Source organism: Patagioenas fasciata, chromosome 2 (assembly GCF_037038585.1).
Source record: "Patagioenas fasciata isolate bPatFas1 chromosome 2, bPatFas1.hap1, whole genome shotgun sequence".
In the NCBI taxonomy this organism is placed as follows: domain Eukaryota; kingdom Metazoa; phylum Chordata; class Aves; order Columbiformes; family Columbidae; genus Patagioenas; species Patagioenas fasciata.
Genome location: NC_092521.1, coordinates 86,131,945 through 86,156,484, shown reverse-complemented (window position 1 = coordinate 86,156,484; position 24,540 = coordinate 86,131,945). Strand labels below are relative to the sequence as shown.

The window sequence follows — 24,540 nt, the reverse complement described above, 5'->3', positions numbered from 1 at the left end:
GCTTGACTGCTTCTACAAAGACTCTTTTTGTTCATTTCTCTTTACTTTATCTTCCTTCTCCTCCCACCCCCTTTCAGCAAAATTTTTGATTTATTCCTACAAATGACTTTTCATAAACTCTCTCACTCACATACAGAATACAGTTAGTTTTCCCTCAGACACCTCTATTCATGTTCAAATATTTGTGCTTCTGCAGAGAGCATTTGCATGTAACACCTGTTGCAAGCCTTAGAAATTCAGAAGGCATTCTGATATGAGTGGGAGAGGCATTTTTGTCTTGACTTTTCCTCCAGTTGCCTTCTGCAGTCAAATACAACTGACTACATGAAAGAAATATAGAAAATTATGTAACTATATTGTCTTATATCCAGGTCTATATAGCCCAGTCTTCTTAAAAGCATAAGATTTGTGTAGGAATTAGGAGAATTTTTAAACAATGGTCATTGCTGAGTTTTGATTTTCAGTAAGGTCTTGCTGTTTCTCCAGAACATTTTGCAAAACTGGGAAAAGAAGGGTGAGGAGGAAGAAAAGTGAAACAGTTCTGAGTTTCTGTTTATCTCTGAAAATAGGTTCAAAACTCTGTGCGTGTGTGTGCTACCCTATAATAAATGAAAATTCTGAAGGAAAAAGTGCTCCTTCATGTATCCTGTTATCATCAGGCATTGGACAGCCAAAAGGAGACATCAGTTTACCTTGTTTTATCTCTTGAACAAACTCAAGCTCAGAGGAAATTGTCAGTCCTGTTACTTTCTAGCTTCAACCAGTAGGTTCCTTGAAATCTATGTTGTGTAGCTTCAGAAACCGTATTCTGATGCCAGGGCATAAGCGAATGTCAGAATTACGTTGCACAGTTCTTTCTGTAGCATCATGGGTGATAACATTTAAACTAGCAGATTTAGGTTATTACATTTTGTTTGATAGATAAGTTGGAGAATGAAATCAGCTTAATGGTCTAATGCAATGATGAGAGTATCTCTGCCAACACCATGTAACTGCCTCTGAGTTCAGCATGCTTGTGGAGCAGCAGCTAGGAGAGGGGACAACACAGATCCCTGAAAATGGGCTGCTGTCTGCAGGGGAGACAGCATTTTTAGCATGGTCACTTCTTCAGACAAGTGTGAAAATGCCAAAAGCCCAAAACACATTTACCGTGAATTTGTACAAAGCATATGGCAGAGTTTTTTAACTTCACATTGCATTGCTTTTTGTGTTTAGGTGAGATGTACTGGTTACCTATGCAACATGATTTTTCACAATAACAGCTTCAAGACAGTGTCTGAAATGCAATACCCTACTCTGTTCACGCAAATAAACATATGAAAAACTTCATTGAAACCATTCCATCAAGTTGTGAAGACTTGGCAACTATTTTAGGTACAAGTTCAGTATGTAATACTGATACAGTTAGATTTCCTCATTTAAAATTAATCTTGTTTATCTAACTAACAAGAAAATCAAACAAAACAGAAAATATTCATTTCATAGGCTTTTGGTTGTATAATGTGGCCTTGTAAAATGTTATATATTTGCTAACACGAAATCCCATTATCTGTAAACATATTTAATGCTGTCTTGAACTTATATTATTACATAGTGAAGGAGAAGTGACAGAACAATATATTGTACCTGTCAAATTGACACAGAGATAACAGTACACCTTTTTTAAAACTAACATAATTCTTCTACAGAGTTCTTAATAATCATAGGAAAAAATATCACAATATTCTAAATTTTTAATTAGTTCATTCTCACTTTTTTGATTGGAAATTAACATTTCAGATGTGGAAACAATTATTTTTAAATTTCTGTTATTATCACTTCCTGTAATTATCACCAATGTTATTTATTAAACAAAGCTTTCAGTCCAATTTGCAGAACTATTGCAAATATTACACTTGTCTTTTTGACCATTTTTGTCCTTACTATGAGCAACTAGTGTAACACTCAGCAATGAAGCATAGTCTTGCTTTGATTTAAATAAAATTTGAGTTTTATTACTGACTTTAATCAGAGCAAAACTGATACATCGGTTGTAACTTTGTCTACTGGAGATGGAAATCATCCTAAGAAAATACATTATATTTTCTGACCTATTACTTGAATCTGTGAGAAAGTGAGTGGCTACTGTATGCACTGTGTGCACAACTGCAAGGGATATAGATTTCTTTATAGTTCATATGCATCATTCTTCATTTGAAACTCATAGAGTGAAATTGAAACGATATGACTGCAGGTTTCTTGCAAGTTAAGAGAAAAAGCAAAATGTCAGCCCTTGGACAATTGGTTTCTGAAGGTTACTTCAAAATCAAGTGGTCATTTCAATCTTTTGTGCTTTCTGCCTTGCTTTCTGTACTTGTCACTGATTATACATATTAGGTTGATGAGGCTGTTTGGTAGTGCTTCTGGAAAACAGCCTTATACTTTAAGCCTGTTGACTTTGACTTACTACTGTGAATATCCAAAATGACATCTCCCTCAACTCTCAGTCTTACTGAACCCTGAACTGCCACTTCCCCATAACACATATTAAAAAAAAAAAAAACCACACACACACACAAAAAAAAAGATTTTGTTACTCCCACTGAAGAAAAACAAAACAAAGCATCAGTACTTTGTTCTTATTAGTAAAAAAGGCATCCTCTTTTTTATCCTTCTTAACTGGATTTGTTTTGATTAGATGTTTTAGATAACAACAGATGTGACAGATAGAAAAAGAAGATACCTTCTATCTGGACAGTCAAAAACGCAACCTGCACGAAAGTTGGTCTGTATTGTTACTGCTATATCATAGTAAAGACTTAATAACATCTAATAATATTGCCAAATAGCATGTATATTGCCAGCTTTCTAATATACACAAGCAGTTGTCATATATACAGCAACAGAAGTTCAAATTTCAGCAATTTAGCACAACTATTTTCTTTCTGAATTGGATAGAACTCTCCCCAAAATGCTCTGCTGACCCTGCTCCCTACTTCCCCTTCCTGAAAAGTATCTGTAAGGCATCTTCAACATTTTAGACACTTTTTAAGAAAACATATTCTCTTTTGTTTTCAGCAATTTCAGTGCTAAAGAAAGCTAGTCTACTCACCGTGTCTGCCAGCGTGAGTTTAGCTCAGTCCATCCAGTGTTGCTCCTTTACTTGCTTCCTCCTTTCTGTTTGTTACAGTTTCTCCAGCGTTGTATGTACTTGCATCTAACTAGAGCCCACTCTCTCTCAGCATCACTTTTAAATCAAGCAGGCAGAGACACGAAGCTAAAGGGACTCTCTCTATCTGATTGGTTTCCATTCAGTGCCCCTGGTTCATAACAAACGTCCCTCACTGAGAGAGATGATGCTGCTGATAGAACCGCAGTGCTCAACAAGAGAATGTTTGGGGCTGGGTGGGGGGACGGGATGCCGGCTTTGCCAGCCATACAGTGATTTGCAAGTGAATGCAGTGGGAGGGTTCAGGGAGGAGGGCTTTGTTAAGGAGCCTCTTATTGACTGAGGCTTAAACACAGAGACTCATGCTACCACCTCAGTTTTTTCTGTTTTCAGTTTTAATAAAAAAGGTAAAAGCATGCCCATAACCTGTGAATTATGTGGAGAAAAAATTTAATTATCTACACTAGCAATGCAGTGCCATTTGTGTGCACATACTCATTGAAGAATGTAAAATTATCCTGTAACACCACAGTGACAAAATATTTTTAGTAGAAAGAGGGCAAGGTGTGGGAGATTTCCCCCCTCTACTCAATAGGCTTATAGCACTAGTGTAATTTACAGCTATTGATAATGATAGACTTTCCACTGTACCTGAAAGGATGTTTCAGGAATTGTGATTAACAATGTCCAAGTCATTCACAGAAATACATGGTTTTGCAAGGAGCAGTACCTGGTGCAGCCTGTTTGGGTACAAGTAATCACTGCTCCCTACTATGTCACCACATGTTCAATATTACAGAATATTTTGGTTTACTTGAACTACCATCTCCAACTGAAGCATAAGATGTTGCCTTTTAAAACTGGAGTATCATAGGTTCTAGTTTTGTACCTGCTACTTTTGCATTTTTGTGGATTTCTGGATACTAATGACTATTTCAGCCACTTACATAAAATAAGCATTTTCAATGGGACTTCTAGGAATGTTTACTTCGCATTCACTTTCTCTGCCAACAAAACCTGAAGACAGCTTTCATCCGATGTCTGTTGTGGGCACCAACAGAATAACATGAAATGCTGCAAGGTGTAATTGTCTGGGCTTGTAACATAATTAATCTAGTACCAACATTTCCTCTTAGAAAGATGGGTCATGAGACTAGTTTCTAATTATGAAATATCATTAAAGCTATGGGTTCAGTAACTGCAGTGAAAGGAGGAATCTGGTTTTTTCTGTCAGAGAAATTTTACTGTAACAAAAGGAAAGTTTACGTCAAGTAGCTAATTGAGACACCTAGGTAAATTAATGCTTTTTCTTTAAGTTCTTATTATTGCTTTAGTACTACCAATGATGAGCTCAGCAGGCTCATATTCACAATACACTGTTTCTAATGAGAACCATTTCATCATTAGATCCCATTTGAAATTATTAAGACATTGATACAATTAATATAGATATCAGTCAGGGCCTTTCTATTGATTTCAATGGCTGTTAAATTGAGCCCTGAATGAACTAAGTCTTCTCTGAGACTGTTACGCATCAATTAAAACAATATTTTCATATGTGTAATCGTGTACAGAATTTGGTTTAATATTTTCAAAACCAAAAAGAAAATCCAAACCCAGAAAAAAATGAATTACATCAGCTAAAATGTATAAAGCAAAGTTTTAATCTGTATTTTCATCCCATGGTCAGTCCATTTCAGTAGTGAAACTACTGGAAAAAAAAAATTAGCAAAAGTTTTGTCTCAGTAATTACATGGGAGAGTAAAAAGAAAAGCTACTGACAAATGTATATCTCTGATGCCCTATGGTCTCAGTACAGCCTTAAATCTTGGGGTACCTAAAAGATATTTTCTTAAAAGGAGGATGCCTGTATGATAAAAATGCATGGGTAATGGCTCTGCTTTTTCACTCTTTTGGCTGCTCTTTGGGAACATTGTGGTTACTCTAATCAATATCAGGAGGGCATACAGCTACAGAGAAATCCCTGAAACTGGAAAGATGTATCTTTGCACAATACTTCCTTGAGTTTTAGAGAACATTATTCAGCAGCAGCTGGAGGACTGGTCTCTGCTTTGAAGGAAGGCATAGATCTGTTCCATAACAGGCAGAATACACTCAGATAAATGGGAATGCCTTTGCTTCTGCTGATGCCACCTAGAAGTCTGTAATAAAACAAGGAACATTATTTATATTTGGTGGCATAATGTCTGTTTTCTCACATATATTTTTCATGGCGTTGTAAATACAGCACAGTAACTATTACAGGGGAAAAAAAATGAAATTATGTGCTATATATTCACAAACAAAAGACAGTTCTAATGCTAACAGTGTTGCATGATGGGGGTATAAAGTTTTGCAATATGCACTGTAAATGGAATATACATAAAAAGTAGGCCAAAGAGGAAAAAGTGTAGGTGTAACAGCAAATAGGGAAAGATGGGTGGAAATCTGAGGTGGTGTTCTAACACACAGAAGGCTACTCTATATAGAGGAGGAAAACAAAATACTTCTGAAAATGAGTGAGCAGTGGGAAGAGATATGGAGAAGCACCAACCAAAAGGGTAAGGCAGGATTGTTTTTATTGCAAGACAGGCTGTATTTCAGTTTTAAGCTTTGCGAAGTCTTTTTTGGAATCAGGTATCTTCTCTTTTGACCCCTATTCATCTTACTTTCTTTACCTTCCTAAAGATTTGTCTGCTACAGTCCATGGGAAGCAGTGATTACAAACCCAATCTTCATTGAAATTCTGAGCATTTCCTTATTTCACAGAGGCTAAGATCACTCAGCAGTACACGGAATTGGGCTGGTTGCCATGATAAATCATTCTGAGTTCAATCCCTGGTTCCCATCATTTTTTCTTTTCTTGACATGTTTACACTTAACTTGTTAAGGCAAAACAAAATGCAAATAAAACTTCAGAAGAGGAAAGTAATAATCTATTTTTATCCTTAGGTTTTACCACTTATACCCAGTAAGCAGATGATGTCTAGAAATCTGCCAGTGGGACTTTGATACCCCAGGCAATCTCTTCCCATGTTTCTGGTAAACCAAGGCAGGCCTGAATTCTCTCAAATCTGTGTTCTCACAGATGTCCAAGGCTCTGTAAGAAAAAATGCGTCTGGGCTTCAGTAGTAATAACTTCCCTTCAATATGTCACTTATATGAGGGGTTTTTTTTCATTGTCAGAAATCTTAAATATGCATTTAGTCTTTCTCAAATTGAAGACTATGTGATGTCAAAGAAGAACAGAGGTGAACAGAACAATCAAGAGGTACATAAATAAGAAAAGCTCCCCAAGATTCACAAGAAGAAAATTAACAGTTTTGCAACTTTAGCTCTGTTCTTTTTCACCAGAGCCTTTAAGGTTCTGAAACATAAAGAAACTAGATCAAATAATTACTAGTAATTAAAAAACTAGTTCTAAACACATCTGTATTTTCACTTAGTCAATCATTTCAAAAGAATGCTATTGGCTTATTTTCCAGTTTTTCTCCAAGCTTTCTTCTCCATTTCTGTGAAAGACTTTAAATGATTGGTTTGTTAAAGATTATGATGAAGTATATGACTTTGAAAGATTGTCAGAACATTACTAAATCAGACCTGACAAGCACTAGATTTTGTCTGACCCACTTTAATATGCACAGGATAGGGCATAAGAGAGAGAATAAGAAATCTTGTGGTCCTTTCCTGCCTTTGAATCTCTTCCTTTGGTACAATTATGAAAGGAATAGCCACTCTGTCTTGTCTGAAGGAGAATTATGTTTCTGTATATGAATCCAAGCTCCCAAAAAAGAGACAAGAGGAGGGAAGATATGTGCGTGGGAGGGGGAATAACACATAACAAGACCAAAACAAGGTAAGAATCATTAGACATTCTAAACTTCAAGCTATTTAAAACAAAGCAAATTTGAAACACTTATCTAAGGCAACCTGTGCCACACAGACAAATGGATTAAGCTAACATGTCTCCAGACTTATTTGTGTCTCTGTTTTGAGAAACAGAATAGTAAAATCTTTAGTTAGGAATATATGCTTAATCTGTATACACTGTTTACAGCATTTCTAAGTAAATCAAATTGCTAGATTTGAATTTTTCTCAGCTTGGTAAAAAAAAATATGTTTTTTTAAGAAAGTTGGTATGAAATGATTGGAGGTATTTGCATAGATCCTAGATCAGACTCATTGATCTGAAACTACTCCCACCCTCATTCATGTGTACACACACACACACATACACAGAAACTGGCTAATTAACTAACTATCTGTTTCAGAGCAACAATGGTAGTGCTTGTGATTCAGAAGAGACACCAGCAAAGTGCTCTGCAGTGTGTATGCTACTGGAAAGGTACAGAACCAATGAACCCTAGGCATTTCAGGTACATGTATCTATGGTATTTGGACTCGATACCTACTTGTAGATCTTAAATTATTAATTTGCAAATATGACCCCAAAATTATAATATTGAAAAACAATTAATAAATTGAAGAGGAATTTTAGAATATCAGTAAAATTAGTGATTAAAGCAAAACAAATCACTTTATTTTCTGAAAAGAAAAATAAACACTGTGAGTTTTCTGATTTGCTTAGGAACAACTATAAAGTACTTCAGCTTCACATGCAATTTCCATCCTTATTTCCATAGCTAAAGTCAATTTGAGCTTTGTATGTGCTTTCAAAAACTTCTTGCAATGAGCCGCTAACCCTTCAGCTGTCATTTTTTCATAATTTTATTCCTAAATTCTTTGCTTACAGTGTGTGACACATGACAGTTTTGAACATTTACTGAAGAAAATAAAGTGGGAAGAGAGTTACTTTTCTCTAGCATTGAAGAAGAAGCTTATTTAGAATCAACAAAATATCAGAAGAAGCAGCTTTTTTTTTAAAAAAAAAAAAGATCTGTATGATGATGTTTCACCCTTTGATGTGACAAAGGTAAAGAATGATCCCCAAACAATAAATTAATTTTCATTTATTCTACTTTGAGATAAATTAGCCTATTAACAGGGATCTTAATTTGTCTGCGTAGAATATTCCCAGGCCTCTCCCATGTTGCCCTCTGTTTATGGATGTAAAAGAATGCATAATCTTCACAGAGCATGCCATTGCTTCCTCCATCATTTTGGCTACATTCTGGCTACAGAGATGAGCTATTTTACATTCTGTGTGGTAATACTCAAGTTTCCTTCAACTACAGTCCTTGGAGCCCAACCAAAATGCATAACTGTACTGTAATTATATCTTGAGATCAAATTAATTTCACCTGCTTTATTGGTCCAGAAGTTAGGCAGTCACTTTAATCTATTTCATCCATAACCATTGGAAGGAGAAAAAGCTTTCCAGGGGAAACTTCCTTCCATTTTAAGGTAACTGTCTAAGATACTTGAAGAAAATTTGTGTTACTAAGCAACATTACCTAGATTTTTTATTTTATTTTTTATTTTTCTTCTCTGAGCTGACTACAGAGGGAACCCTGTTGAGAAGCTGAACTGTTTGCCTAACTTTCAACTGCTGATGTTAGGTGAGATGAATCCCATCCTCAGGTTCCAGCTCCTGGAATTCTGAAATGTCTATCATTCACGATGTCAACTATTCAAGATTCATCTTTCTCCTAACTTCTTATTAAAGTATATTTCAAGTTCTCATGATTGGGAGGAAAAAATGAATGTGCACCTGAAAAAGAGGGTAAGAAAGAAGATTTTAACGTGTTATTATATATTCAAAACGATTATAAACTTTAGCTTTTTTTGCAGAACTTGCCTTTGCCATGCTGCTCAATTACAAGAAGGTATCTACGTAGATCACACAAATGTAACAATACTGAGTCAATATGCATTGTTATTGACCAGTTTGACCTAGACAAACAGATTAGATTTAATGTATCCGTAGATTCTACTACTCATGTGTACACAGGAAGTACACAGGTGATTAAGATTTTCTCATTAAAAATATTCTGGAGTAGAAAAACAAGCAAACTACAACAAAACCAGTTTGGCAATACCAGTAGTTTTCAAGGAAACACTTTGAATTGTTCAGGATTTCACCAAAGTACAATCAGGAAGTTAATGAAACCTAGTTGGCTTTTGTGTAGTTCTTCGGGCAATCAGAGAGTTCCTGGGTTTTGGTGGTTGGTTCAGATTTGAGGACTCAGCAATAGTCTTGGAGACAGCAAAGCCTGAGAGCCCCAGGTTGGAGCTGTGGTGCTGAGGAAAGCCAGTGTCCACAACTTGAGCTGAGATATGTGGCTTTGGAGACAGTATTCTCTGCAGGCAACTCTTTCTAGTGCCTTTTTAGGCTTCCCCAATAGCAAGATAAAGCACATGGTTAAAGCACTTGGCTCATGTATTTTGAAAAAAAGTTAGGTCATTTTTAATATTCTGAAGTCTGAAGGGTTTTTTTCAGAGTATTTTATCCTCCTGGATTTTTTTTTTATTATTAGCATTTCTGCCTGTAATTTTGATTAAAAAAAACCAAACCAAACCAAAACAACAACAAAACACAACAACAACAACAAACTGCAAAAAACCCCACACCCTAAATTGCTTAACAAATTCTGTTTCATTCAACTCTAATAGCATTGGTCTCTCTCATAGGAGGAGAGGAAAAGAATTAATACTGTTCTCTCATGTTTACATGCCTCTTCTTTTAGTATGCAAACTCCTATGCCCTGTTTTATGGGACTGTGGCTTACGCAGTTCTTAGTTTCCTGAACTTTGTTTTCACAAAGCTGTGATTGAAATAATGTGAATTTATCATAAATAGAAAAAATATGTCTTCAAGTCCCACAAAGTCAGTTTTCTCTAAACAACATGTAGTTTTGGTAAATGTTGCTCTAACCACAGCAGGAATATTTACAAGGAGAGTCCCTTACAGGGAGATCTGTGTTAATTCAACCATTCTTTATACATATCAGAAGCAATACTGTCTAAATTATATAAATTCCTGGATATTACCAGGCAGTTAATGGAAAACCTGTAACCCTATTTTTTAACTGTGCATACAGCAATAATTTAACTTATAGAAGTCAGCATAAAAATGCTGTATTTTTATTCACGTATTGTTTTTACATGACCTGAAATGAGTGACTGGTTTCTGCTGTTTTCCAAGCACCCTAAGTTAGTTAAGGAGATGGGAAAAAAATAACAAGAGGGAGCACAGCTCACAATAAGTGTAAAAAAAAAAAAAAGAGACAGACGAGAGGAAAATATATTAGATAAATGCATCCTAAATGTGAGACCAGATCATCTGGTTATTTTGTCGTCTAGTATAGCATCCAAAGTTACTCAGAATCAGCATTTATTCAAAATCCAAAAGATGTTTGCATTTTAGTGATAAACAATATACAGTATGCTAAAAACGCGTTATGTTAGGAGGTACAGAACAGCTCAAGCTTCAAAATACTATCCTGGAGTGAGTAGGTATCCTCTAAGGATGAAGGCCAGATTGAGTAGAGGGGTGTTTTGTCACTGAATCCCTCCCAAACAGCAGAATAGTCAGGTTTCTTCAGCAGATGGACAACACAATGGTTTAGATGTACCCAGCTTTATAGACTGGTGTTTGAATGAGTTTCCAACACTATGTTGCAACAGTCTTTATTATTATTATCAATCACTATTTTTGTGGTGAATAGAGGGCTTTTACAGAACTCGGGAACATAATGTGCTAGATGCTTTGAAAGCATGCTGTAAAGCAGTGTCTTTACATTATTGAATGTACAGTTTAAGTAGCCAAAGACCTCTTAATGTGAATGGAAGCGATGTAAAGGAACAGCATGATGAAATTACTCCTCTCAATCATAGAGCAGCTTAGGGAAAGAATGGGAGGACTCCGCTCTCCACGTTAACCTTCAAGTGCTGTGTTGCCCCTAGATCATAATGCTGGTTTCAAACCACTTTACAGGAACTTGTTCAAAGCTTAATTGTGGTCACATTGTCCTGGTTAGTAGGAATGGAATATACACCTCCTGTTGTGGACAGCTTTTGGATTTTTCTGTCTTTTTGGGGGTTTTTTGTAGTTGTTCCTGGTTGCAGGAGGAGAGAGGGGGAGGAGGCATGTTGTGTGTGTCCGTTGGTACAACGGATCACCTGCCCCTAGAGGAAGGGTTTTTCCTCAAATGGTCATAGATCATCAGACCACTAGCTGTGGATATGTAGCATACCTTTGACAATGTTAAGCTAGCTTCCATTTTGTCAGAAGACATTCAGTATTTCTCAGATCTAACCATTGCATTCAGTGGCCAAATGACTATGACACATGTTATTCAGGAACCTAAGTGGTGATTACACGGCTCCATCTGCTTGCACATTTTTGCCAGTTGCAAATCACTGCACCCACATGAATATATTCAAATCCTACCAGCTTCCCATTTCTTTCCCTCTGGAACCCTTCTGTCTTAGGGGCAGTTACTTATTACTGAATTAAAAGAGTACTCAGAAGCACTACCACCCCCCAAGATCAAAATTCCTGAAGTCACATACTGGAATTAAAACAAAACATAGCCAAAGAAATCACTTTGAAAAGATGAGCCAGATGAACTAAGTGGCAATGTTTCTGAGCTTAGCTGTTGTGCACATATTTTTCAAGACTTTGCTTTGGAGCAAATAAAGAAAACTTAAAATTATAACTATGTCAGCTGTAGAGGTAGGGAAAGTTTTAAAAATACACTAAATCAAACCTCCTTTTTTGAAAGCCTAGGGTAAACTATTGGGATAAACAATACAAACCTGAAATTATGTGTTGCAATAATTAAGTTGCCAGTAACATTTTTTCCTCATTTTTTGGCAAAATAATTAATATTTTAGCAAATAATTAATATATCCTATAAATAAATAGATAATTTTCCAATAACCTTAGTTATTTCCGATTTTTGAGTCTGTAATTTTGATTGTAGAAATATATTGTGGTCAAGTCAAATATTAAGACTTTTGAGTAAGAGTTATTATTGCTCAAATTTCAGTAAGGATTTTTGTTATAAAACTTCAATTGCAATGTTTTTTCAGTTGCTACCAAGAAACCACCTTCTTTATATGCACAAAAAATATTGTATTACCTTGAACATAAGCTTAGATACTTAGTGTACATATTGTTAATAACAATGAATTCTCTCAATCTAAGTAAAGCGTAGAGCTGGGGCCACTGTAATAAGGAGAGCAGCAGATTAGAGACCTTCATAGCGGATCAAATAGGTAATGAAAAATAAATGTCTTTATTATAGTACTGTCATTTAATAGCTTTAGTATGTGTTTTGCTGACTTTTCTATTGCAAATGTAATTTTTCAAGCTTATCCAGCTATTTAGAAAAAAATACTCTAAGTAATACTTAGTTCGAGTATAAGAACTCAGCAGAATGAAATGAATGTGTTCTAACCTCAATGCATTCAGCTTCAGCCACAGTGTACCATCAACAGTTTCTTTGGTATGCAATATGCAGATTCAGTCGCTGAATCTGATCTTACCACATTGGCAGTCACAATTCTTCTCTTCAGGGACTCATATGGACCCTGCTAGAAAAATTAAAAAGGAGTAGCCACCCTGTAGTTGCCCCCTTCAGACCAGAGCCCTGGTGCAATCCTGCCTTAACAATTGCTTACCTGTTGCTGCTCTCTGCTTTTTTCCTCCTTCACCTAAGAAATGACAGGACTTTAATGCTCCTCCCATGTCTGCACCCTAAGCACCACTTTGCTGCCCTTTAGCTTGAAACTGGATGTTTTATAGCACACAAAAACTAACAGTTGGAAGGCCATCAAAAAGGAGGCTCTGAATTAAAAGAATTTCTTCTGCAGTAGGACTCTGAAGGGCTTGTATTGTAAAATTAATTCTCTCCTGCTAAGCTACAAAACTAGTGTGGCCAAAGAGTCCTTCATTTCAGGGAAGATGCAATGATCTTTTATCCCTGAGACCTGTGGTCAGAATCAATAGAGGAACTAGCTTACCAGTGGCTGCTGGATTTCCTCCTCTAATACATTCTTTTAAAATTAACCTCTGAGAATTTTTTCAAGAATCTCTTCTCTCTTATAGCTTCTAAATTATTCATCATATTGACTGTCCATTTATAAACTTTTTGCCAAGCTTCTTAAAAGATGAAACTGAATTAGCTGCCCTTTCAAGTTAGGGATGTGGTGAGCGTAAGAGAATAATTTGATTATATTCTACATTGATTAGCTTTAAACTATGTGTTACCACTGTTTTTAGCCACAGTGACATTCATAATCCTAATTGGAAAAAAAAAAAAAAAAAACCCACAAACAAACAAACAAAAAACCTATTGGTGTGCAACTTTCCCCAAGGACAAACACTGTTTGCTTTAAAGGGAATACAAATCCTGGAGAAATTAGACCACTGATGAAACACAGTCTGTGTCAAGTTGCCTAAAACTGTTTGTGGTACTGTAGACCTGTGATAGATTAATTCAGTCCAGAGGCTATGCCAGGCTTGCTGTGATAATTCTGAAACATTTCCCTTTACCCCAGATGAGAGTCACACTCATTTACTCAAATGCAATTTCTTCTCTGACTGATAGTTGTTGCATTTAGAGATTAAAAATATCCCAAAACTACAATAATTCAGTTGTTGACATCTTAGCATAAGCAGCAGACAATCATAAAGCATCAGATTAATAGGGCAAATTTGCTTTATTCTGACAGTTTCTGTTTCATTCTAGTGTGTTCTTCTGTTGCCATAAGGTTTGCTTTCATTAATTATTTTTTAATAAAAATGAGATTTTTAATCCATATTAAGCATGGTGTAAACATGCAAAAAACTATCAACAGATGTCTACATTTAAAAAAAAAAAATCATTGTTTTGTCTAGAACACACTTAGGAAATGTTTGTTTAGGATTTATTATTACCATGATTTGTATTTGCTAGTCATGTCCTAAATATATAGTACTGCTTTTCTCATCTTACTCAGAAAGAATGTATTTTTTAGAATTACAAACTCAAGGATATAAATATGACTTGGGTTTCAAAAAAGTGTATAGTCAAACCAGATTTTTAATAATCAGACAAGAATTTACTGATCTTCTGGGATTTTTTCTTAGTCTGCTGGGGAAGCCTTGGATCTTTAGTTTGTGTGTGATGATTCTTAAGCTATAAAATTGCCTTTAAGCACTTTCACAGATGCATGGTTCTCATCTTCTTACTGAGGAGAAATTAGTTTACCATAGCTGTTCCCTGTGTGGATTTTGAGGAGTTAGTGAAAAGAGCTGACTCTAATAGACCTGACGCTAATTTTTTAACTATTTTTGGGCCATAAAAAAATCTTAATTAAAAGCTAAAGAATAGTTTTATACAAAATTACCAAAGTAATGCAATGTATTTTAAAGCAACCAGTGTTTTTTGTTGTTACTGCTATGCTAAACACAGTATGTGAAAGTAAACAGGATATGGACTGAAGGATTAACCAGCTCTATTTTATTTTGGGAATTTTTACTTTTCTGGCCCCATTTTAGATGGGAAATTTTTTTTTATATGTTAAAAATTCTCAAAGAACAGAGAATTATTTGCTGACAGCTGTATTGATATGATCAAGTTTGTATAGCTTCATAAATTATATTAAGATATCATTCCAACTCTTTAAAACAGATGCATTACAGACTATTATAGAATATTTTTCAAAGCAGCATGGAAAAAAGCCTATTCCTACTAGATGAATATTATATTTTAAGTAAAGTGTATGTTTACAATTGAGCATAAGCTCTCATGTCATGATAGTATTATTCAAGCCTACTGGATAAAGTAATACAATAACTGTTTTTTTTTTTTTTGCCACTGAAAGATTAGCTCATTCTCAGTTTTATATGTACTGGTGTTGTCGGTATGTCATTATCACTACTTTCAATCTAATTACTTGTTCAAGATGATAATAAAACTGTGTTCTCACATACAAACATATTATGAATTATTGCCTTTTTACAAACAAAGTAACCTTTTAACACAGCATGACTTTCAGAAGAGCATATAACGCATGCCAGTGAAGATCGACTTCTCAGTGTTCTGTGTGGTGAGCAAGCCCATCATACTTTCAGATCTCTCAGTGAGAAAATTCAAAAGTTTTGGAATGTATGTATAGCAGGGGTTGCTTGTTCCCCCGGGTTGTTTGGTTGTTTGTTTGTTTGTTTTTGTTTTGTTTGTTTGTTTGTCTTCTGGTACTTCAGCAAATCAGGTGACATGTTTGAAAGAGCATCTGGGGAGGCATCTGAAGATATATTATAATGTACATGATCTGGTTTTCAGGATGCTTATGGTGAGAACACCCCTCAAGAATGGCAAAGCTGTATAAAAATAAACAAATAAACCAAAAACCTCAGCAACATCACACTGCAAATACAGCAGACAGAATGAGCAGAGAGGTACCAGAAGAGATCATCATTCACACTGAACAAAGAAAGCAGTCCATGCACTTCAAGAACCAGTTATTTATTTATGAATTAGTGAATACTTGATACTCATTAAACTTTAAAGAAACAATTTGATACCCAATTCTTTCTTGAATACTCAGTGGTTAATGCCTTATCATCCAAGTACATTAGCACCTTGTAGCACTGCTGTGGATTATAGGGTGATACAAGAAGTGCTGGCCACTTTCTCAAGCACTTCAATGTGTACTCTGACTGTAATATGCAGAGCAGCTCCAGATTCCTTGAAATACCAGTGATGCAGCCTGCTCCTTTCCATCTGTAGGCACATTCCTGTACTGAATCCTTCTTCAAACCACCCCTTTTTTCTACCAAACACCAAAGCAACTCATCTATAATATTCCTACTGTTAGGAATATAAAGTATGATAAACCATAATTATAGCAGTTGAAGTGCATGATATTTGTGATAACAGGTAATTTGGTGCCTCTTTGTTGGATATCTCTGCTCCTTTGTTTCCTTGCTTTTGCTTTCTGAAATTAATTACATATGTAATAACTTTACCACCTTCAGAACAAAATCTATGTGTATGATCCATTCTAAGTGACTGGATTTCACATCTTACAACTCTTTTTCTGTACACACTGATGCATGTTTTTTCTCTTAGTTTATGGATATGTTAGGACAATTGCAGGCAGGGCAATACTGTGTCAAGGTGTGTCTGTGTTTTAGGCTATTAAAAATATGTACAATTAGAGAGGCTTAGTCAGTTGCCCATGGTTTCTTGATGTCCTGAAGCCAGTTCCAGTATGCATGCCTGCTATAGTTTGGTTGGAAGCTTCAGTCTTGCTTTTCTTTAGGAAATTATCAGTATGTGCACACTGATTCCAAGGCTTTCCAGATGCAACTGGACTGCTGATGTATGGTTAATTAGATGTCTGATTATGGGCATGCGCCATATATATCAGTTATGGTATGTATGTAAGACCAAGCTGTACAGTGTGTGCAAGGTTTCTTAATCATGAATAATAATGAATAAAAATATGGAAGTCTTATTTGTTTAGGTAGGAGAACTTGCACTCCTCCTTTCTACAAAAGAAAAAAAAAGGTACCTAAATAAGTCCTTTTTGAATGAAAAATAACACCATCAAGAAGTAGTCTGAAAATTTCTTACACTTTGACTAAAGATTTAAGTCATGAGTCAAACATGGACATGTTTTCTTTAATTTAAAATTTGAAAACAAACTAACAAAGCAATCATGTTATTTTTCTGAAGCTCTTTTTGTTTCCTAGGGTTTTAATTTCTTTAAATTAAAACTAAAATAAGAATCCAGAAGGAATAAACTCTCCATGGAAACCACTTTTGATTCAAAACAAATCTTGTGTGTCAGGCAAAACTGATAGAAAAAATTCAGCTGTCCATAGCAAGAAGACACCTCAGAGTCGAAAGTAACAAAAAATGTTTTCAAGGTCCTGGTTGTATGAACTGTTTACCTTCACAACATTTGAAAGTTTTGGTTAGCTAAACAATTCAATATTTAACTTCTTCACAAAGACATAAATATCTTGTTTACAGATTCCCTACCATGATATCAATGCCAGGATGCCTTTGCTCTGATGCTGCCCTTCCCTCTGGTGCGACATTCCCATTGGCCACTATTTACTATTGTCTTTGACAGATGAATCAAGAAACAGGGATAGGGTGGTCTGCTGGCAATACAGTTCTGATTAATTGAGTTATCTGTGGTACAAGTAGCATGTGTGTTCCCATCCCACTACAGAATCTTTTTTTTCTTCTACTCCTCTGACAGCATCTGTGATGCTGCCTTCAGCAAACATTTCATTAGCCTGGCTTCCCTATAATCAATCTAGAAACCAGCTGATGCTCTCTCCACAGAAAACTCTACTTCATGATACAGTTGTTCATAACTGGGATAGCATTGCTGAACTCACAGAACTGAATGTCTCTGTAGAGACCATCTCTTTGTCTAAATTACATGTAATATTCCAGATTTTAGATAAACAAAGGGAGGTGTTCCCTGCTATCTGTGGTTGAAATGTAAATTACCTTACAAAAGGAATATGGTGCAATCTCTGTTGTTTGCAGAAATACACCTTTATGAGTTTTCCTAGTGAAGTATATTCAATTTTTCAGCCATGAACTGACAGATACTCTTGGAAATCTACATCAGCCAAAATGCATTTTAGTCTGATGAGCATGCTTTCAGTGTTTTCCATTATTCTGAGTTAAACAAAAGACCAAATAATGCAGGTAAACCAAAAGCCAATAGCAGCAAAGTATTTTTTGATGTTCGATTTAGCTTAAATTTTACAATAAAAATGCTTAAATTGTCATAAACATTTTAGGACAAGATTTTCTTCCAGAATATTTTTATTTGTATTTCTCTATGATTAAAATATTTTCATGGGAGGTTCTCAAAGAGAAGTAGGAAAAGTTAGAAGTGCATAAATTTACTTTCAGAGACAAAAGGATTATAGTGATATAATTATCACAAAATCAAGGGCTGCACATTCAGAAGTGTAGTACTAAGATTTACTCCAAAACAAATACAAACTGGTATTAAATGTGGAAGTTGAGACTAAAACTGCCAAACCTTATTTTGCAATGATGCTAGAGGGGAAATAATTTTAATAAATGTCTCATGAAAAGATCTCAATAAGCTTATTCATTACTCCTAATTGTATTTCCCATGGTATAAATTAAAAAAAAAAAAATTTCTAAAGGACATTCAAACTTCCTGACCAAAACTGTGCATCCATTGAAACTCATGATGAATCATAACTACTACTCCAGAGCTAAGGTTTCACCTCTTTTTGCTTTATTAACCTCCAAACTTTTTGTTTGTTTGTTTGTTTTTCACTTAAGACCCAGATTACAGATCAGTACTTTCAACTCGTTTTAACAGTCTTTGAACCTGTGGGTTGTATCTCACCACAGGACATGTTCTCTGGGCTGGAGAATACATTTGTTATATTCTATTCTCATCTGGAGATAACTTTATTTTGAAAGTATTGTTTTCTTTTTATTTTTTTTTTTTCCTCTGGACTGTCTTGTGTAGTCAATAGGTTTCACTGGAAGAAGCTGGAGTTTCTACAAAACTCATCCAGAAAAGGTTTTGAAACCATTTTTTGAATAAGAACTTACAGGAGGGAAGTTGGCTAAATTATATGTGACTAACTTTTTAAAATCTCAAACATTAGACTGCTAAAATGAGTTATTCCTTTAACTGTGAGATGACTCAACTGTATAAAGTTATTCACATGTATCCTTGTCAAACTGATATCCTTGAAGTCTTTTTTTCTACTTTGTACTTCAAATTCTTCAATAAGATCCATTTATTCTTCAGTACGAATTCTGTGAGGAAAATCATTATCTTAACATATTTGAGTTCTACATTTCAAGGGCATTTACATATACTGTAATTGAGTTGCACTGTCAATAAATATATGAAAAACTTTTATATTTCTCACCTGTGTCACATCCGACTATAAACAACTGTTGCATGTGTCACCAAGTTGGGTCCTTCTATTGTCTACTGACTTTTGACTGTTACCGCTCCAGCTCCAGTATCATCAGGATTTGCATCTGAGTACATTTATTCAGCAGAGCAAATCCCTGCAGTCAGTATGTGATTTTTCATACAAAATGTGACTCTGAAGAAATAAAATGACTTTGGGACAAGGTTTGCATACCAGGAAGATAAATTTGATGCATTTGATGATGAGTTATTCTCTTTCTTAAGGACTGCACAAGTTGACATGTTTGCTTGCCTTTCCTTCCTCATTGAAAGTTAAATGCTGTCTTTTGTTGTGTTTTCTTTGGAGCATGGGATATCTATTTAAACACCTGCCTTGGTATTTTGAATTAAATTCACAATGTGCTTCTGACAGACACTGGGACATTAGAAATGCAGCATTGAACAGAACATACCCTGCTATATCACAAAAATGAATTTAAAATGTCAGTTTACTCAGTCAAGTGAAGGTAATCCTATTCTAGGAAATAATTAAAAGGGTTTACAGCTGTTAGTTGTCTGAGGTCAGGATGATTAGGGAAAGAATCCCACTTATTTAAATAAGTATGGGGCATTCTTATTATCTGTACTGCTAGGGTTTAAGACTTTACTGTCCCTTTACAAAAGGGTTTTAAAAAACTACTTTACTATGTTAAATTATTTTATACATATTAGAAAATAATCTTTTATTGCATAGAATTTACTTGTTTCTATATAATCCTAGATTAGATTCTATTCATTCCTATCTTAACCTGCTTTTCCACCATCCTTCCCATTTCTTCTGCTTGAGTTCTCTTCAGATTCAGATGTGGCTGAGGGATAGACAAAGGACAACCTGCCCTTTGTAAAGCACCATCTCATAGCTGAATATGTTTTATAGTAGTTGTCATTGAGGCACCCCAAAGTCAGTTTTAGACGGACAAGTTCCAAAACAGACTTTATTCTAGCTGGAAAAGTGCAGCAAATCAACCAACCAGAAACAGGGTTTATACAATTAGTAAGCACTCTGAGAACATGAAATACAGGTTCAGATATCAGTTGAGGAGATTATTGGGGTACAGCAAAATAAGAATAATGAGGATCCACAGCATGAATGTACACATTCACAAGAAACAAAACCAGAGCCCTCTAACTCCAGAGTGCCCACAAAAAATAATCACTCGCCTAGGTTAGGTGAGCACTCTCACTTGGCTGGTTAGGCAAAGACTCATTCAAGGATATATCCAGTAAACAACCACTCACCCAAATGAGGAGGTGAGGCACACTCAGTCCTTGGAAGTCTCCTTAGGCAGTGTTCCAATCTAAGAAGAGAGCTCTAGTTCACAGACCCGCTGCTTCAAAAAGACCACTCCAAAGGGGGCCTTTGGCTGGAACCCCGTTTCTATAGTCTGGTCAGATTTGGCTGTGGGCATTACAACATGGTCCAGAAGCTTTGCAGCTACTCTGGGCACCTCCTCTGCTAACGACCCTGTCAACTGACTGAGGATCCCACCCCTTCTGTCCCATCAGCTGGTGGAGATGAAGTCACCCTGACATGGGGTAGGGGAGAATGTGACTATCAGCACCTTGGTACTACCCTACATGTGTACTTGGGGAAAGGCACAGTGGGGCACAAAAGGTGCTAAAAGAGGCATCAGCTGCTCCATTGAAGACTCCAGATCTCAGGGGAATCTGCAACTGCCACAGTCATATTTCCTGTTCATTTCAGCTGTTACTTGAGCAAAGGTGTAGTGCTTAAGTTAGGGTTATGATTGTTTGAGTGTTGGTAAGTGACACTTGCTAATTTTTTTGGAGAGAAGGAGATAAATATAGACTGTAAGCATGATAAAAGTCAAGAAACAGGTGACCCAGGAACACTTTCTTCTCTTTAAGGCAATGTTGAATCTCTACACTCAGAATAAGTCTAACATTTACATAACTAATACAAAATGTTTAATGTTTCTTTTTGTAGTTTGAAGTAATCAGGTTACAACAAAAATCCAGTGAAAATAAAGCAGTTTCTTGCTTTAATCTGAGTAACTAGCACAAGGTAAAGTCTTGAAGGTGACAAGAGCTTACTTTGACATGTGTACTCATGAGAAAATTAACAGCTAGCTTGTCTTGTCCTCACATTAGTTGAATACTGTAGTGAAGCTACATAACATTTGCTGGAAGGTAAGCAGGGATACAGTAAGATCCAATAATTCTTCACAGTTTATTTTCATTTGAAAATAACTTAGTGAAATAAGGTTTTTGGAAAAAAAAAAATGTTGCTTTTGAGCTATAGGAAGAAGGATGCAACCAATACAACCAATAGCGAGCCTTCTGGCTTCTGCTTCTTTGGCATTTTGAGATGACTATGCTATCATAATTATTCTCAGTTCATCCTACAGATCCTGAGTATTCTTGTATTTAATAGCTTTGGGAGTTTTTTTCTATTTTTGAGCTAGAAGAAGTGGCTCTAGCAAACTGAATATCTGGTTTCCCAACAAATTTTTCTTCTAGTGTCTTTGGCTTCCAAGAAGAATGAAACATTAGGTCCTTAGACAGTTAAAAAATAAGCAAAAAACTTCGGTTTAAATTACCAATCTTGACAAGTTCCAACAATTCATGTGTTAATTGATTCTGATAACAGGTACCTTCAGTATTCAGATCATTTATTTATTTACTTATTTATTAAAAAAATGTCCATGAAACCAATCAGGAGTCTGGATAGTCTTCTTACATGAAGCAAAAGCTGTGAGGAAAAACACATTGCACCATAACATTTTGTATAATTCTTGGCCACCATGGCTTGAGGAAATGAAACAATCTGAGAACACAGATGATGCTCATTTTTCCTTTCATTTTTTTAAAATTGGTCTTGCAAAACATGAAAACAAACAAACAAAACCTTCAAAGCTAACCAACTAAACTAACAAAAACCAACAGAAACAACATCAACAAAACCACAAAAATAACATTTTCAGTAACCAACAAAAACAGTCTTCCAATTCTTAAAATCCCCTTTGGCTTATTTAAGAATAGAAAACCACAAAAATATTTAGATTTATTATTTCAGTGGAACTGAAGCTTTTTGAATTTATTTTCACACTACTGTTTCGCCAATTATTGCTTTTGGCATTATACGGACAAGGTTCAGTTTTCATCTGTGAAGCTTATTTCAGTAGCAGGTGAACTCTAAGGGTGTTTCAAGAGCTCTAGAGTAAATAATATGAGACTGACAGATCACTTTGTCAACAGTGCTGCAGGACTCTACAATGAACTACTAATATTGCTCATCACTGTTTTAACTGCATATCTGTTTCCTTAGCTCCAGACTACAAAGTTAATAGCAACAGATTGTAGGTAAGGAAGTCTTCTGGAAGACTTGTTTTGGTAGGTCTTGCTGAAGACCTTATTTTGAACTTGCTTGAATGTTTCCCACCTATACATTTTTAAATCTTTATATCAGGGCTATACAAGAAGTGAACAATTTAGGATGGTAGAGCTGGGTGAATTGTGCTTTTTCCAGAGTGGAAATAAGTAAATATTTTTCCTCATAGTGTTTGTTGTTTTTGTTTTTGTGACTGGATAATCTGGGGTAAAACACACACACAAAAAAAAAAAAAAAAAAAAAATCTCACCATATCTGTATCTTTGAAAATATTAACCAGTTTGAAGAAATCCTCTGCTTCCTTAATTAGATTTTTTTTTTTTACCAGTGATTTCCCATTGATTGGTGTCTTCTTGGAATATTCATTTTCTACATATATGTCAAAGGTGGAAATGTGGTGCTGTTATTCACTCTGTTGTTACTTTATTTTTAGTTTGGTTTTGTAAGATAATGCTAAAAGGCACTGCTAGAGTCTTCTTATTCTGTTATGACCATTAAAATATGTTGACATCTAACTCACTCCTGCATTTCCATAAAGAAGGTCACTTCTCTGTGTGATCAAATTTACTTATGTCTCACTTTACTAATGATTAGGCACAGTAATTCCTAGATGGTATTCATCTTTCAAGTGACTGTAATTCTTACTTCATCTTCAGCACACATTGGAGTGTTTTCAGCAAATTTTGCTCAACTCAGTAACTACAAGATCAGTTTTATAGGAATAAATTCAAAGAATACATTTAATAAATTTTGAATGTTAGAATAAAGTGAAAGCTGGGATGCTATACAGATATGACTGATCAATAAGTTATAGGGGTAGCATAAATAAATTTCCCATTTTGAAGAAACAAAGATATTTTTTATGAATTGCCCAAAAGGATCTTATTGTAATGATTTTAAAATACGTTTTTAGGAATGAACACTATTTGTTCTTTTGTGAGTGATCTCAAGTTTAGTCAAAACAAAAGTCATGATTAAATTATTGATCAGAAACTCCACATTTTGAAAATTAAAACATAACATTCCATTTTTCCAGTGAATTGAAGAAGAAATTAAAGGTAGAGATTAATTAATAATAATAAAAAAGCTTTTAAAATATTTTCCAAGCTTCAAGTTGATATTTTTGCTTAATTTGAAACACCATTCATTTATTAGGGAGTGGAAAAATATTTCCTGTCTGATTTCATTTAAATGCTGTAAAATATAAAATATGTATTACTGAAAGATAAGTTTCATTTGATAAATCTTGGCTATTTTTCTTAATAATTATTTTCTTAGAGTTACGTGTAGGCCTTGTAGTGCAGCGGTGATTATTTTACATGGCAACCCTGGATTTACTTACAGACTGTGGAATGAGAGGCTGGAGAGCAGCCCCACAGAGAGGGATCTGGCCATTCTGGTTGACAGCAAGTTGAACATGAGCCAACAGTGTGCCCTGGCAACCAAAAGGGCCAACCGTGTCCTGGGTGCATCAAGCACAGCGCTGCCAGCTGGGCAAGGGAAGTGATTGTCCCGCTCTGCTCTGCACTGGTGTGACCTCACCTGGAGCACTGTGTGCAGTTCTGGTGCCACAGGATAAAAAGGATATAAAGCCACTAGAGGGTGTCTAGAGGAGGGCCATGAAGATGGTGGAGGGTTTGGAGGGGAAGCCATATGAGGAGCAGATAAAGTCACTCGATTTGTTCAACCTGGAGAAGAAGAGACTGAGGGGAGACCTCATCGCACTCTACAGCTTCCTCATAAGGGAAGGATGAGGGACAGATGCTGATCTCTTTTCTCTGGTGACCAATGTTAGAACCTGAGAGAATGGCAGGAAGATGTGCCAGGGGTTGCTTAGGTTGGATATTACGAAAATGTTTGTCACCCAGAGGGTAGTGGAGCACTGGAACAGGATCCTCAGGGAGGCAGTCACGGTCCCAAGCCTGACAGTATTCAAAAAGCAAATGGATAATGCCCTCAGACATATAGTGTGAACTGTGGGGCTGTCATACACAGGGACAGGAGTTGGACTCAGTGATCCTTGCAGGATAATATTTGAGTCTATAAAACTATTGTATCAACCTTTACATTTCATCTCTGCATAGCTGTATTTAAATCAAATATTTCATAGTGTTTATGACTGGTTTGTGAGATCAATACAGCTGAA

General features: G+C 35.6%; 1 protein-coding gene across 2 annotated transcripts in view; it reads right to left on the bottom strand.

Annotated features, from left to right (window-relative positions):
* CDH9 (cadherin 9) overlaps positions 1 to 3,374 on the bottom strand; it is a 90,443-nt gene extending 87,069 nt beyond the window's left edge. For both annotated transcript variants that reach the window (XM_065830355.2, XM_065830357.2), the window contains exon 1: positions 3,092 to 3,374. The gene's annotated coding sequence lies outside the window, so the exon portion shown is untranslated. The remainder of the gene's footprint in view (positions 1 to 3,091) is intronic.
* Between the last annotated feature and the right edge of the window lie 21,166 nt (positions 3,375 to 24,540).